Source organism: Hypanus sabinus, chromosome 3 (genome assembly GCF_030144855.1).
Source record: "Hypanus sabinus isolate sHypSab1 chromosome 3, sHypSab1.hap1, whole genome shotgun sequence".
NCBI lineage: Eukaryota > Metazoa > Chordata > Chondrichthyes > Myliobatiformes > Dasyatidae > Hypanus > Hypanus sabinus.
Genome location: NC_082708.1, coordinates 193,941,638 through 193,957,969, shown reverse-complemented (window position 1 = coordinate 193,957,969; position 16,332 = coordinate 193,941,638). Strand labels below are relative to the sequence as shown.

The 16,332-nt window shown below is 44.4% G+C and overlaps 1 protein-coding gene across 3 annotated transcripts in view; it reads right to left on the bottom strand.

Moving 5' to 3' along the window:
• Positions 1-16,332, bottom strand: part of LOC132392018 (galectin-3-binding protein-like) — a 39,280-nt gene that overhangs the window by 4,986 nt on the left and 17,962 nt on the right. The gene's annotated exons all lie outside the window — the stretch shown is intronic.

Genomic DNA, 16,332 nt, shown 5'->3' with positions numbered 1-16,332 from the left:
TTCTATAATTTCCTGGGCTATCTCTACTCCCTTTCTTGAATAAGGGAACAACATCTGCGACCCTCCAATCCTCCAGAACCTCTCCCGTCCCCACTGATGATGCAAAGATCATTGCCAGAGGCTCAGCAATCTCCTCCCTCGCTTCCCACAGTAGCCTGGGGTATAACTCATTGGGTCCCAGTGACTTATCGAATTTAATGCTTTCCAAAAGCTCCAGCATATCCTCTATCTTAATGTCTACATGTTCAAGCTTTTCAGTCTGCTGTAAGTCATCCCTATAATTGCCAAAATCCTTTTCTGTAGTGAATCTCCTCCAGTTCCATACACACTTTTCCACTGTCACACTTGATTGGTCCTATTCTCTCACGCCTTATCCTCTTGCTCTTCACATACTTCTGGAATGCCTTGGGGTTTTCCTTAATCCTGCTCACCAAGGCCTTCTCATGGCCCCTTCTGGCTCTCCTAATTTCATTCCTAAACTCCTTCCTGCTAGCCTTATAATTTTCTAGATCGCTATCATTATCTAGTTTTCTGAACCTTTCATGAGCTTTTCTTTTCTTCTTGACAAGATTTTCAACAGCTTTTGTGCACCACAGTTCCAGTACCCTACCATTCTTTCCCGGTATCACTGGAATGTACCTATGCATAATATCACGCAATTATCCCCTGCATATTTGCCAAATTTTTGCTGTACATTTCCCTGAGAACATCTGTTTCCAATTTACACTTCCAAGTTTCTGCCTGATAGCTTCACATTTCCCCTTATTCCAACTAAACACTTTCCTAACTTGTCTGTTCCTATTCCTCCCCAATGCTATGGTAAAGGAGATAGAATTGTGATCACTGTCTCCAAAATGCTCTCTTGCCAAGACTTGATACCTGACCAGGTTCATTTCCCAATACCAGATCAAGAACAGTCTCTCCTCTTGTAGGTTTATATGCATATTGTGTCAAGAAACCTTCCTGAACACACCTAACAAATTCCACACCATCTATACCCCTTGCTCTAGGAAAATGCCAATCAATTTTTGGAAAATTAAAATCTCCCACCACAACGACCCTGTTATTATTACACCTTTCCAGAATCTGTCTCCCTATCTGCTCCTCGATGTCCCTGTTACTATTGAGCAGCCTATAAAAAACACCCAGTAAAGATATTGACCCTTTCCTGTTCCTAACCTCCACCCACAGGGACTCCGTAGACAATCCCTCCATGATGTCCTCCTTTTCTGCAGCCATGACACTATCTCTGATCAGCAGTGCCATGCCCCCACTTCTCTTGCCCCCCTCCCTTTCCTTTCTGAAACGTCTAAAGCCTGGCACTCAAAGTAGCCATTCCTGCCCCTGAGCCATTCAAGTCTCTGTAATGGCCACATCATAGCTCCAAGTACTGATCCACACTCTAAGCTCATCTGCTTTGCTCATGATGCTTCTTGCGTTAAAGTAGACACATCTCAAACCATCAATCTGAGCATATCCCTTCTCTATCACCTACCTATCCTCCCTCTCGCACTGCCTACAAGCTTTCTGTATTTGTGAGCCAACCACTCCTTCCTCCATCTCTTCAGTTCAGTTCTCACCCCCAGCAATTCTAGTTTAGACTCTCCGCAATAGCCTAAACAAATCTCTCTGCCAGGATATTGGAACCCCTGGGATTCAAGTGCAACCCGTCCTTTTTGTACAGGTCACCCCTGCCCTAAAAGAGGTCCCAATGATCCAGAAACTTGAATCCCTGCCCCCTGCCCCAATCACTCAGCCATGCATTTATCCTCCACCTCATTCTACTCCTATACTCAGTCACGTGGCGCAGGCAGTAATCCCAAGATTACTACCTTTGTAGTCCTTCTTCTCAACTGCCTTCCTAACTCCAGGTTGTCTTCTTTCAGGACCTCTTCTCTTTTCCTACCTATTTCATTGGTACCAGTATGTACCATGACCTCTGGCTGTTCTCCTTCCCACTTCAGGATATCAGGGACACAGTCAGAAGCATCCCGGACCCTGGCACCTGGGAGGCAAACTACCATCCAAGTTTCTTTCAGCATCCACAGAATCGCCTATCTGATCTCCTGACTATAGTCCCCTATCACTACTGCCATCCTCTTCCTTTCCCTACCCTTCTGAGCCACAGGGCCAGACTCTGTGCCAGAGGCACGGCCACTGTTGCTTCCCCCTCCCCCAGCAGTACTCAAACAGGAGTACTTATTGTTGAGGGGGACAGCCACAGGGGTACTCTCTACTACCTGACTCCTACTCTTCCCTCTCCTGACTGTTACCAACTTATCTGTCTCCCGAGGTCTACCTACTACCTACTGTGACTACCTGCCTTTAGCTGCTCTCTATCACCGCTTTACTCTCCCCGACCAGATGAACGTCATTGAGCTGTCTCCAGTTCCCTAATGCAGTCCCTAAGGAGCTGCAGTGCTACGCATCTGATGCAGATGTGGCAGTCCAGGAGGCTGGGAGTCTCCCAGACCTCCCACATCTGACACGCAGTACAGAATACCGGCCTCACACACATACTTTCTATTCCTCACCTTGCCTCAACCCACTAGCACCGAAGCCCTGTTGAACCGAAGCCCTCCTACTCTGTCTACCTCGACTCACCCGCTCGCTCTACAAAGCTGTCTTCTCTTAAACCCTTCCTGCCAGTCTAACTCGCTGACATCCACACGCTTACACAGACATGCCTCGGTAAGTGCCAGATGTTACATTTTGGGAAGACAAGGGTAGGACTGCCTCAGTGAAGCAACAAATATGAAAGACCCCAGCCACCCCAGACATTCTCCCTTTTTCGGGCTTCCACTGGGCAGAAGGTTCAAAAGCCTGAAAGCACATACCACCAGGTTCAAGAACAGCTTCTATCTTGCTGTTATAAGACTATTGAATGGTTCCCTAGTGTGATAAGATGGACTCCACCTCACAATAAAGGTCTCGCCCTTTATTGTTGACCTGCGCTGCATTCTCTCAGTATCTCACTTTATTCTGCATTCTGTTCTTGTTTTACCTTGTTCTGCATCAACATGCTGCTATAATAAACTGATCTGTATGGATTGCATGCAAAATATAAACTTTGCTAAGATATATTAGTATGTGACAATAATGCACCAATTTACTGAGAGTGGCAGTGCCATGGGACTGTTGTAGAAGAGAGAGCCTTGGAGTACAAGGACATGCTACCCTGGAAGTGGCATCCCAGGTCAGACAGAGTGCTGAGAAAAGCTTCAGCAGTGAGGGACTGAGTGTGGAAGTCAAAGTTGTGCAAATCATTGCTGGCATTGGGAGTATTGTCTTCAGTTTGGGTCACTCTGCTAAAGGAGGGACAACATTCAGCTGGAAAGAATTCAGAGGAGATTTACAAGGAGGTTGCCAGGATTCAAGGGACTGGAGTTATTGGGAAGGCTAAGAGTAGAAAGATCCTACAAAGATGGCACTGGTGAGACACTGCAATGTTTTTTGGGCAACAAACAGAACTACTAACTATTCTATTAATTACACAGTGGACTATGATCACTGAAATCCACAGCCTATAACTTCCCTTTGGCAGTTGTGCCTTTCAACCATCTGTACGATCTGGCAGTTTTGAAGGATTTGGCGAACTGGACTCTTGAGAATGCAATTACAACCTTGGTGTCCATTGCTGGAATCGGAGTCTGGGCTGACTGAGATGACAGGGCCCGGCCCGAGAGCACAAAACAAACTGCTGTTGAGTTGATTTAAGTACTGAGCCAGATTAAAAGGAGGCAGAACAAATTCCTACTCCATGAGGTTTTACTTGCCGTAGCGCTGAGCCGACTCTGCGGTTGTGACCCACAGTCATCGGGTTACTGGACCAGCTGCAGTGCCGAGCCAACTCCATGGCTGTGCAGTCAGCTTTGGGGACTCTGTGGTTGGTGCTCTCTGTGTTACTTAGTTTATAAGTTGCACAATTTGTTCTTTTTCCACACGTTGGATGCCTGAAGGATATTGTGTGGAATATTTTAAATGGTTCCAATATGTTTCTTTGTTTTGTGACTGCCTGTAAGAAGAGGAATCTCAGGGTGTATATGGTCAACATACTTTACGAATAAATGTACTTTGTACCTTATTCCTTGGTGTGCAGAAGACTGAGGGGTGACCTTATTATGATCATGAGGATGATGCGCAGTCTTTTCCCATGTTGGGTATCAAACACTGAACAGTACAGGCTTCAGGGGAGCGGGGAGAGATCGGATAAGGACCCAACGAACAACTACTTCATATAACCATATAACAATTACAGCATGGAAACAGGCCATCTTGGCCCTTCTAGTCCGTGCCGAACGCTTACTCTCACCTAGTCCCACCTACCTGCACTCAGCCCATAACCCTCCATTCCTTTCCTGTCCATATGAAATATGCAAAAATAACAGGATTGCTATCATGGGTAACTTTAACTTCCCTAATATTGATTGGCACTTGATTAGTGCCAAGGGTTTAGATCGGGCAGAGTTTGTTAAGTGTGTCCAGGATGGATTCTTGTCACAGTATGTTGACAGGCTGACTGGGGGAATGCCATACTAGATCTAGTATTAGGTAATGAACCGAGTCAGGTCACAGATCTGTCAGTGGGTGAGCATCTGGGGGACAGTGATCACCGCTCCCTGACCTTTAGCATTATCATGGAAAAAGGTAGAATCAGAGAAGACAGAAAAATGTTTAATTGGGGAAGGGCAAATTATGAGGCTATAAGGCTAGAACTTGCGGGTGTGAATTGGGATGATGCTTTTGCAGGCAAATGCACAAATTTTGTACTATGGACATGTGGTTGATGTTTAAGGATCTCTTGCAGCCAATATCACCTACATTAGAAGATAGGCATGAAATTATTTTGGAAATATTTAAAATGGAAAGATGACCTACTCTTTGAGAATTCAAAAAGAAAGATTTAATCAAATTTGGAATAAATGGATTGAATTCATAACCCCAAAGCAAGCAGACTTTGGACGTCTCTCCTAATGATTTATACTGCTTTTCTCATTAACACAGTAATATTACTAATGTAAGCACCCTGGATTCAATTGTTTACTGTTTTGTTTTGGAAAATAGGGAATTAACACAAGGGAAAGATTTGGGAAAGGGGAAAAATATTTAAAAAATTAAGTAAATAAGTACATAGGGATTGGATAATTATGTTTGGAGGTGGAGCAAACATGAACGAGTTAGGATATAAAATCCTACAATGGTAGTTACATAGGGTTACATATAATATTTTGGACCAGAAGTAATGGTTCAGAAAAGATACATGGAAATTATTATTAATCCACTATTATTACTATTCTTCTTAACAATTATTGTCATTACTTAGTCAAATACAGTGGAATTACAAAATTATCTATTTAAGTGCCTTATTACTTTTCATATTATCTCAATGTGTACTTATGAATGTATTAAAATTATACATTAAAATTAAATTATTTTTTTTAAAAAAAAACAATCTCTTGTAGGATGTTAGGGATAAATTTGTCCCAGTAAGGAAGATAAAGAATGGTAGGGTGAAGAAACCATGGGTGAAAAGTGAAGTGGAAAATCTAGTCAGGTGGAAGAAGGCAGCATACATGAGGTTTAGGAGGCAAGGATCAGATGGGTCTATTGAGGAATATAGGGTAGCAAGAAAGGAGCTTAAGAAGGGGCTGAGAAGAGCAAGAAGGGGACATGAGAAGGCCTTGGCGAGTAGGGTAAAGGAAAACCCCAAGGCATTCTTCAATTATGTGAAGAACAAAAGGATGACAGGAGTGAAGGTAGGACCAATTAGAGATAAAAGTGGGAAGATGTGCCTGGAGGCTGTGGAAGTGAGCGAGATCCTCAGTGAATACTTTTCTTCGATATTCACCACTGAGAGGGAACTTGATGATGGTGAGGACAATATGAGTGAGGTTGATGTTCTGGAGCATGTTGATATTAAGGGTGAGGAGATGTTGGAGTTGTTAAAATACATTAGGACAGTTAAGTCCCTGGGGCCTGACGGAATATTCCCCAGGCTGCTCCACGAGGTGAGGGAAGAGATTGCTGAAACTCTGGCTAGGATCTTTATGTCCTCGTTGTCCACGGGAATGGTACCGGAGGATTGGAGGGAAGCAAATGTTGTCCCCTTGTTCAAAAAAGGTAGTAGGGATAGTCCAGGTAATTATAGACCAGTGAGCCTTACATCTGTGGTGGGAAAGCTGTTGGAAAAGATTCTTAGAGATAGGATCTATGGGCATTTAGAGAATCATCGTCTGATCAGGGATAGTCAGCATGGCTTTGTGAAGGGCAGATCATGCCTAACAAGCCTGATAGAGTTCTTTGAGGAGGTGACCAGGCATATAGATGAGGGTAGTGTAGTGGATGTGATCTACATGGATTTTAGTAAGGCATTTGACAAGGTTCCACACGGTAGGCTTATTCAGAAAGTCAGAAGGCATGGGATCCAGGGAAGTTTGGCCAGGTGGATTCAGAATTGGTTTGCCTGCAGAAAGCAGAGGGTTGTGGTGGAGGGAGTACATTCAGATTGGAGGGTTGTGACTAGTGGTGTCCCACAAGGATCTGTTCTGGGACCTCTACTTTTTGTGATTTTTATTAACAGCCTGCATGTGGGGGTAGAAGGGTGGGTTGGCAAGTTTGCAGACGACTCAAAGGTTGGTGGTGTTGTAGATAATGTAGAGGATTGTCGAAGATTGAAGATAGACATTGATAGGATGCAGTAGTGGGCTGAGAAGTGGCAGATGGAGTTCAACCCAGAGAAGTGTGAGGTGGTACACTTTGGAAGGACAAACTCCAAAGTAAATGGCAGGATACTTGGTAGCGTGGAGGAGCAGAGGGATCTGGGGGTACATGTCCACAGATCCCTGAAAGTTGCCTCACAGGTAGATAGGGTAGTTAAGAAAGCTTATGGGGGTTTAGCTTTTATAAGTCGAGGGATAGAGTTTAAGAGATGCGATGTAATGATGCAGCTCTATAAAACTCTAGTTAGGCCACACTTGGAGTACTGTGTCCAGTTCTGGTCGCCTCAGTATAGGAAGGATGTGGAAGCATTGGAAAGGGTACAGAGGAGATTTACCAGGATGCTGTCTGGTTTAGAGAGCATGGATTATGATCAGAGATTAAGGGAGCTAGGGCTTTACTCTTTGGAGAGAAGGAGGATGAGAGGAGACATGATTGAGGTGTACGAGATATTAAGAGGAATAGACAGAGTGGACAGCCAGTGCCTCTTTCCCAGGGCACCACTGCTCAGTACAAGAGTACATGGCTTTAAGGTAAGGGGAGGGAAGTTCAAGGGGGATATTAGAGGAAGGTTTTTCACTCAGAGAGTGGTTGGTGCGTGGAATGCACTGCCTGAGTCAGTGGTGGAGGCAGATACACTAGTGAAGTTTAAGAGACTACTAGACAGGTACATGGAGGAATTTAAGGTGGGGGGTTATATGGGAGTCAGATTTTGAGGGTCGGCACAACATTGTGGGCCGAAGGGCCTGTAATGTGCTGTACTATCCTATGTAGAAACATAGAAAATAGGTGCTGGAGTAGGCCATCCGGCTCTTCGAGCCTGCACCGCCATTCAATATGATCATGGGTGATCATCCAACTCAGAACCCTGTACCTGCTTTCTCTCCATACCCCCTGATCCCTTTAGCCACAGGGGCCATACCTAACTTGCTCTTAAATATAGCCAATGAACTGGCCTCAACTGTTTCCTGTGGCAGAGAATTCCACAGATTCACCACTCTCTGTGTGAAGAAGTTTTTCCTCATCTCGGTCCTAAAAGGCTTCCCCTTTATCCTTAAACTGTGACCCCTCGTTCTGGATTCCCCCAACATCGGAAACAATCTTCCTGCATCTAGCCTGTCCAATCCCTTTAGAATTTTATACATTTCAATAAGATCCCCCCTCAATCTTCTAAATTCTAGTGAGTATAAGCCTAGTCGATCCAGTCTTTCTTCATATGAAAGTCCTGCCATCCCAGGAATCAATCTGGTGAACCTTCTTTGTACTCCCTCTATGGCAAGAATGTCTTTCCTCAGATTAGAGGACCAAAACTGCACACAATACTCTAGGTGCGGTCTCACCAAGGCCTTGTACAACTGCATTAGAACCTCCCTGCTCCTGTACTCAAATCCTTTTGCTATGAATGCCAACATACCATTTGCCTTTTTCACCATCTGTTGTACCTGCATGCTCACCTTCAATGACTGGTGTACAATGACACCCAGGTCTCGTTGCACCTCCCCTTTTCCTAATCGGCCACCATTCAGATAATAATCTGTTTTCCTGTTCTTGCAACCAAAGTGGATAACCTCACATTTATCCACATTAAATTGCATCTGCCATGAATTTGCCCACTCACCTAACCTATCCCAGTCACCCTGCATCCTCTTAGCATCCTCCTCACAGCTAACACCGCCACCCAGCTTCGTGTCATCCGCAAACTTGGAGATGTTGCATTTAATTCCCTCATCTAAATCAGCAGGCTCGAAGGGCCAAATGGTCTACTTCTGCACCTATTTTCTATTGTCTATTAATATATATTGTAAACATCTGGGGTCCCAGCACTGAGCCTTGTGGTACCCCACTAGTCACTGCCTGCCATTCTGAAAAGGTCCCATCTACTCCCACTCTTTATTTCCTGTCTGCCAACCAATTTTCTATCCACATCAATACCACACCCCCAATACCACGTGCTTTAAGTTTGTACACTAATCTCCTGTGTGGGACCTTGTCCTTTTGAAAATCTAAATATTCCACATCCACTGGCTCTCCCCATCCACTCTACTAGTTACATCTTCAAAAAATTCTATAAGATTCGTCAGACACGATTTTCCTTTCACAAATCCATGCTGACTTTGTCCGATGATTTCACTTTCCAAATGTGCTGGTATTACAGCTTTGATAACCGACTCTAGCATTTTCCCCACCACTGATGTCAGACTCACCGGTCCATAATTCCTAGTTTTTCTCTCCCTCCTTTTTTAAAAAGTGGGGTTACATTAGCCACCCTCAGGAACTAATCCAGGATCTAAGGAGATTTGAAAAGTTATCACTAATACATCCAGTATTTCTTGGGCTACTTCCTTAAGCACTCTGGGATGCAGACCATCTGGCCCTGGGGACTTATCTGCCTTTAATCCCTTCAATTTACCTACCACTTCCCTACTAACATGCATTTCCTTCAGTTCCTCCACCTCACTAGACCCTCGGTCCCCTACTATTTCCGGAAGATTATTTATGTCCTCCTTAGTGAAGACAGAACTAAAGTAGTTATTCAATTGCTCTGCCATGTCTTTGTTCCCTATGATTAATTCACCTGTTTCTGACTGTTTCCTACATTTGTCTTGACCAATCATTTTCTTTTCACATATCTGTAAAAGCTTTTACAGTCAGTTTTTACGTTCCCTGCCAGCTTTCTCTCATAATCTTTTTTCCCTTTCCTAATTAAGCCCTTTGTCCTTCTCTGCTGGACTCTGAATTTCTCCCAGTCCTCAGGTGTGCTGCTTTTTGCTGCTAATTTATATGTTTCTTCTTCGGACTTAATACTATCCCTAATTTCCCTTGTCAGCCACGGGTGCACTACCTTCCCTGGTTTATTCTTTTGCCAAACTGGGACGAACAATTGTTGTAGTTCATCCATGCGATCTTTAAATGCTTGCCATTGCATATCCACCGTCAACCCTTTAATACCATTTGCCAGTCTATCTTAGCTAATTCACATCTCATACCTTCAAAGTTACCCTTCTTTAAGTTCAGAACCTTTGTTTCTGAATTAACTATGTCACTCTCCATCTTAATGAAGAATTCCACCATATTATGGTCATTCTTACCCAAGGGGCCTCGCACAACAAGATTCCTAACTAACACTTCCTCATTGCTCAATACCCAATCTACCATGGCCTGCTCTCTAGTTGGTTCCTCGACATGTTGGTTCAGAAATCCTCTTCCTCAGCACCCTTACCAATTTGGTTCACCCAATCTATATGTAGATTGAAGTCACCCATTATAACTACTGTTCCTTTATCGCACACATTTCTAATTTCCTGTTTAATGCCATCCCCAATCTCACTACTACTGTTAGGTGGCCTGTACACAACTCCCACCAGCGTTTTCTGCCCCTTAGTGTTATGCAACTCTACCCATATCGATTCCACATCCTCCAGGCTAATGTCCTTCCTTTCTATTGCGTTAATCTCCTCTCTAACCAGCAATGCTACCCCACCTCCTTTTCTTTCCTGGCTATCCCTCCTGAATATTGAATATCCCTGGATGTTGAGCTCCCATCCTTAGTCACCCTGGAGCCATGTATCTGTGATCCCAACTATATCATATTCATTAATAACTATCTGCACGTTCAATTCATCCGCCTTGTTACGAATGCTCCTCGCATTGACACACAAAGCCTTCAGGCTTGTTTTTACAACACTCTTAGCCCTTATACAATTATGTTGAAAAGTGGCCCTTTTTGCTTTTTGCCCTGGGTTTGCCTGCCTGCCACTTTTACTTTTCACCTTACTACTTTTTGCTTCTACCCTCATTTTACACCCCTCTGTCTCTCTGCACTTGTTCCCATCCCCCTGCCACATTAGTTTAAATCCTCCTGAACAGCAGTAGCAAACACTCCCCATAGGACATTGGTTCCAGTCCAGCCCAGGTGCAGACCGTCCTGTTTATACCGGTTCCACCTCCCCCAGAACTAATTCCAATGTCCCAGAAATTTGAATCCCTCCCCCTTGCACCATTTTTCAAGCCACGTATTCATCTGAAATATCCTCCTATTTCTACTCTGACTAGCACATGGCACTGGTAGTAATCCAGAGATTATTACCTTTGTGGTCCTACTTTTTAGTTTATCTCCTAACTCCCTAAATTCACCTTGTAGGACCTCATCCCATTTTTTACTTATATTGTTGGTACCTATGTGCACCACGACCACTGGCTGTTCACCCTCCCATTCCAGAATGTCCTGCAGCCACTCAGAGACATCCTTGACCCTTGCACCAGGGAGGCAACATAACATCCTGGAGTCTCATTGGCGGCTGCCGAAATGCTTATCTATTCCCCTTACAATCGAATCCCCTATCACTATAGCTCTCCCACTCCTTTTCCTTCCCTCCTGTGCCACAGAGCCACCCATGGTGCAATGAACTCGGCTGCTGCTGCCTTCCCCTGATGAGACATCTCCCCCAACAGTATCCAAAACAGTATATCTGTTTAGGAGGGAGATGACCTCAGGGGACTCCTGCACTACCTGCCTACTGCTACACTGTCTAGTGGCCACCCCTTCCCTTTCTGCCTGTGTAGCCTTTACCTGCGGTGTGGCCAACTCACTGAACGTGCTATTCATGACTTTCTCAGCATCACGGATGCTCCAGTATGAATCCAATCGCAGCTCCAGACACTCAATGCGGTCTGCCAGAAGCTGCACCTGGACACATCTCCTGCACACACAGTCGTCAGGGACACTGGAAGTATCCCTGATTTCCCACATGCTGCAGGATGAACGAACCACGGGGCTGATCTCAGCTGCCATGACCTACCCAATACTTGCCTTAACATTTGAAACTTTCGCCTTTGAAAGGAACTTACCTGGCCTTACCTCACTTGGAGTGAAGCTCGTCCTCAGCCTTTGCTCGCCAAAACCTCTCAAGACAAAGCCTTCCTACTGTCCCCCTCTACTCCGTCACCCACTACAACATCGCCCACTCTATCTGCTGCTCTCTTTAAATACTCCTGCTGCCTCACGGTCTGACTTACACGATCTTGTGCAGTCGTGCCCCCGTTAAACTGCCAAAGAAAAGTATATGCTCTATATACCTATCCAATTTTTTTTAAATGACAAAATCGAACCTGCCTCTGCCACTTCTACTGGAAGCTCGTTCCACACAGCCACCACTCTCTGAGTAAAGAAGATCCCCCCTGTGTTACCCCTAAATTTTTGCCCCCTAACTCTCAAATCATGTCCTCTTGTTTGAATCTCCCCTACTCTCAATGGAAAAAGCCTATCCATGTCAACTCTATCTATCCCCCTCATAATTTTAAATATCTCTATCAAGTCCCCCCTCAACCTTCTACACTCCAAAGAATAAAGACCTAACTTGTTCAACCTTTCTCTGTAACTTGGGTGCTGAAACCCAGGTAACATTCTAGTAAATCTTCTCTATACTCTCTCTAATTTGTTGACATCTTTCCTATAATTTGGTGACCAGAACTGTACAAAATACTCCAAATTTGGCCTCACCAATGCCTTGTACAATTTTAACATTACATCCCAACTCCTATACTCAATGCTCTGATTTATAAAGGCCAGTATACCAATAGCTTTCTTCACCACCCTATCCACATGAGATTTCACCTTCAGGGAACTATGCATCATTATTCCTAGATCATTCTGTTCTACTGCATTCCTCAATGCCCTACCATTTACCATGTATATCCTATTTGGATTATTCCTACCAAAATGTAGCACCTCACACTTACTAGCATTAAACTCCATCTGCCATCTTTCAGCCCACTTTTCTAACTGGCCTAAATCTCTCTACAAGCTTTGAAAACCTACTTCATTATCCACAACACCACCTACCTTAGTATCATCTGCATACTTACTAATCCAATTTATCACCCCATCGTCCAGATCATTAATGTATATGACAAACAACATTGGACCCAGTACAGATCCCTGAGGCACACCACTAGTCACTGGCCTCCAACCTGACAAACAGTTATCCACCACTACTCTCTGGCATCTCCCATCCAGCCACTGTTGAATCCATTTTACTACTTCAATATTAATACCTAACGATTGAACCTTCCTAACTAACCTTCCGTGCAGAACCTTGTCAAAGGCCTTACTGAAGACCATATAGACAACATCCACCGCTTTACCCTCATCAACTTCACCCAGAGAGACAATAGACAATGGACAATAGGTGCAGAAGTAGACCATTCAGCCCCTCGAGTCTGCACCGCCATTCTGAGATCATGGCTGATCATTCACTATCAATACCCAGTCCCTGCCTTGTCCCCATATCCCTTGATTCCCCTAGCCATCAGATATCTATCTAGCTCCTTCTTGAAAGCATCCAGAGAATTGGCTTCCACAGTCTTCCGAGGCAGTGCATTCCACACCTGCACAACTCTCTGGGAGAAGAAGCTCTTCCTCAACTCTGTTTTAAATAACTGACCTCGTATTCTCAATCCATGCCCTCTGGTACTGGACTCTCCCAACATCTGGAATATATTTCCTGCCTCAATCCTATCAAATCCTTTAATTATCTTAAACGTTTCAATCAGATCCCCTCTCAATCTCCTCAATTCCAGCGTGTACAAGCCCAATCTCTCCAATCTCTCTGCGTAAGACAGCCCTGCCATCCCAGGAATCAACCTAGTGAATCTACGCTGCATTTCCTCAACTGCCAGAATGTCCTTCCTTAAACCTGGAGACCAAAACTGTACACAATATTCCAGGTGTGGTCTCACCAGGGCCCTGTACAAATGCAAAAGAACATCCTTGCTCTTGTATTCAATTCCCCTTGTAACAAAGGCCAACATTCCATTTGCCCTCTTCACTGCCTGTTGCACTTGCTCATTCACCTTCATTGACTGGTGAACTAGGACTCCTAGGTCTCTTTGCATTTCTCCCTTACCTAACTCGACACCGTTCAGACAATACTCTGCCCTCTTGTTCCTGCTTCCAAAGTGGATAACTTCACATTTATTCACATTGAATGACATCTGCCAAGTATCTGCCCACTCACCCAGCCTATCCAAGTCTCCCTGTATTCTCCTAACGTCCTCTTCGCATGTCACACTGCCACCCAGTTTAGTATCATCAGCAAACTTGCTGATATAGTTTTCAATGCCCTCATCTAAATCATTGACATAAATCGTAAAGAGCTGTGGTCCCAGTATAGAGCCCTGTGGTACCCCACTAGTCACCTCCAGCCAGTCCGAGAAACACCCATTCACTGCTACCCTTTGCTTTCTATCTGCCAACCAGTTTTCTATCCATGTTGAAACCCTGCCCCCAATGCCATGAGCTCTGATTTTACTCACCAATCTCCTATGTGGCACCTTATCGAATGCCTTCTGAAAATCTAGGTATACAACATCCACTGGCTTACCCTCGTCTAACATCCTTGTTACACCCTCAAAAAACTCCAACAGATTAGTCAAGCATGATTTGCCCTTGGTAAATCCATGCTGGCTCGGCCTAATCCTATTTCTGCCATCTAGATGTGCCACTATTTCGTCCTTAATAATGGACTCAAGCATCTTCCCCACGACTGACGTTAGGCTAACAGGGCGATAGTTCTCCGTTTTCTCCTTCCCTCCCTTCTTGAAGAGTGGGATAACATTAGCCACTCTCCAACCTTCAGGAACTGATCCTGAATCTAAGGAACATTGGAAAATGATTACCAATGCATCCGCAATTTCCTGAGCCACCTCTTTTAGAACCCTCGGATGCAGACCATCTGGACCCAGGGATTTATTAGCCTTCAGTCCTACCAGTCTACTCATCACAGTTTCTTTCCTAATGTCAATCTGTCTCAATTCCTCTGATATCTTATGACCCTGGCCCATCCATACATCTGGGAGATTGCTTGTGTCCTCCCTGGTGAAGACAGATCTAAAGTACGCATTAAATTCTGTTGCCATTTCCCTGTTTCCCATAACAATTTCTCCCAATTCATTCTTCAAGGGGCCAACATTGTTCTTAACTATCTTCTTTCTCTTCACATAGCTAAAAAAGCTTTTGCTATCCCCTTTTATATTCCTGGCTAGACTGAGCTCATACCTGATTTTTTCTCTCCGTATTGCTTTTTTAGTTAAGATCTGCTGCTCCTTAAAACTTTCCCAATCATCTGTATTCCCACTCATCTTAGCCCTGTCATACTTCTTTTTCTTTAATACTATACAATCTCTGACTTCCTTTGTCAACCACTGTGGCCCCTTCCCCCTCTTTGAATCCTTCCTTCTCATTGGAATGAACTGCTTTTGCATCTTTTGTATTATGCCCAAGAATATCTGCCACTGCTGATCCACTGTCATTCCTGCCAGGGCATCCGCCCATTTAACTTTGGCCAGCTCTTCCCTCATGGCTCCGTAGTCTCCTTTATTTAATTGCAACACTGACACCTCTGATCTGCCCCTATCCCTCTCAAATTGTAGATAAAAACTTATCATGTTATGATCACTACTTCCTAATGGCTCCTTTACTTCAAGATCACTTATCAATTCCTGTTCATTACACATCACCAAGTCCAAAATAGCCTCGTTCCTGGTTGGCTCAAGCACAAGCTGTTCCAAAAATACATCCCTTAGACACTCCACAAACTCCCTATCCTGGGGTCCAGCACCTACCTGATTCTCCCAGTCCACCTGCATGTTGAAATCTCCCATAACGACTACATTACCTTTAGCACATGCCAATGTTAACTCCCTAATCAACTTGTACCCAATATCCACGCTACTGTTTGGGGGCCTGTACACAACACCCATTAGGGTCTTTTTACCCTTGCTGTTCCTCAGCTCAATCCACACAGATTCTACTTCCCCTGTTCCCAAGTCACCTCTTGCTAAGGACTGAATCTCATTCCTCACCAACAGTGCCACCCCACCCCCTCTTCCCATATTTCTGTCTCTACGATAGCACGTATACCCTGGTACACTCAATTCCCAGGCCTGATCCCCTTGCAGCCATGTCTCCGTTATTCCAACAATATCGTAGTTCCCCATTTTCATCTGAGCTTCAAGCTCAACTGTCTTATTTCTGACACGACGCGCATTCAAGTATAGAATTCTTAGCCCATTCCTCCTCTCTTTGCTTAAAACACTGTCTACTGTACCTAACCCAGCTCCTTGAACTTCCATCGGGCTAATTGCACCCTGAATTTTGATGACCTTCTCAAGATCACCCAAACCTTCTACACATTTAACCCCATGCTCCTTCTGACCAACCCTCTGGATCTGGATCCCTGCCCCCTGCACATCTAGTTTAAACCCCCCCCGAGCAGCACTGGCAAACACTCCTGCAAGAATGACCAGTACATGAATCAGCTTCCAGAGGAAGTGGTCAAGGGGGGTATATTAACATCATTTTGGAAATGTTTGTACAGGTACATGGATATGAAAGGTTTAGACTGAGATATGGGCCTATTGTAGTCAAATTCGACTGATTTTGTTGACATAATCCACTTTGCCCAAAACTGCTGCTTATCTGCGGTGTGTCTCAAAATATTGTGAATGGAAATCAATAGCATTTTGATGAAGTTGCAGAATACAGTACTCTGAGCGCGATCTACCCCATATTGTGTCCGTACACAATACTCTGAACACAGTCTACCCCACACTGTG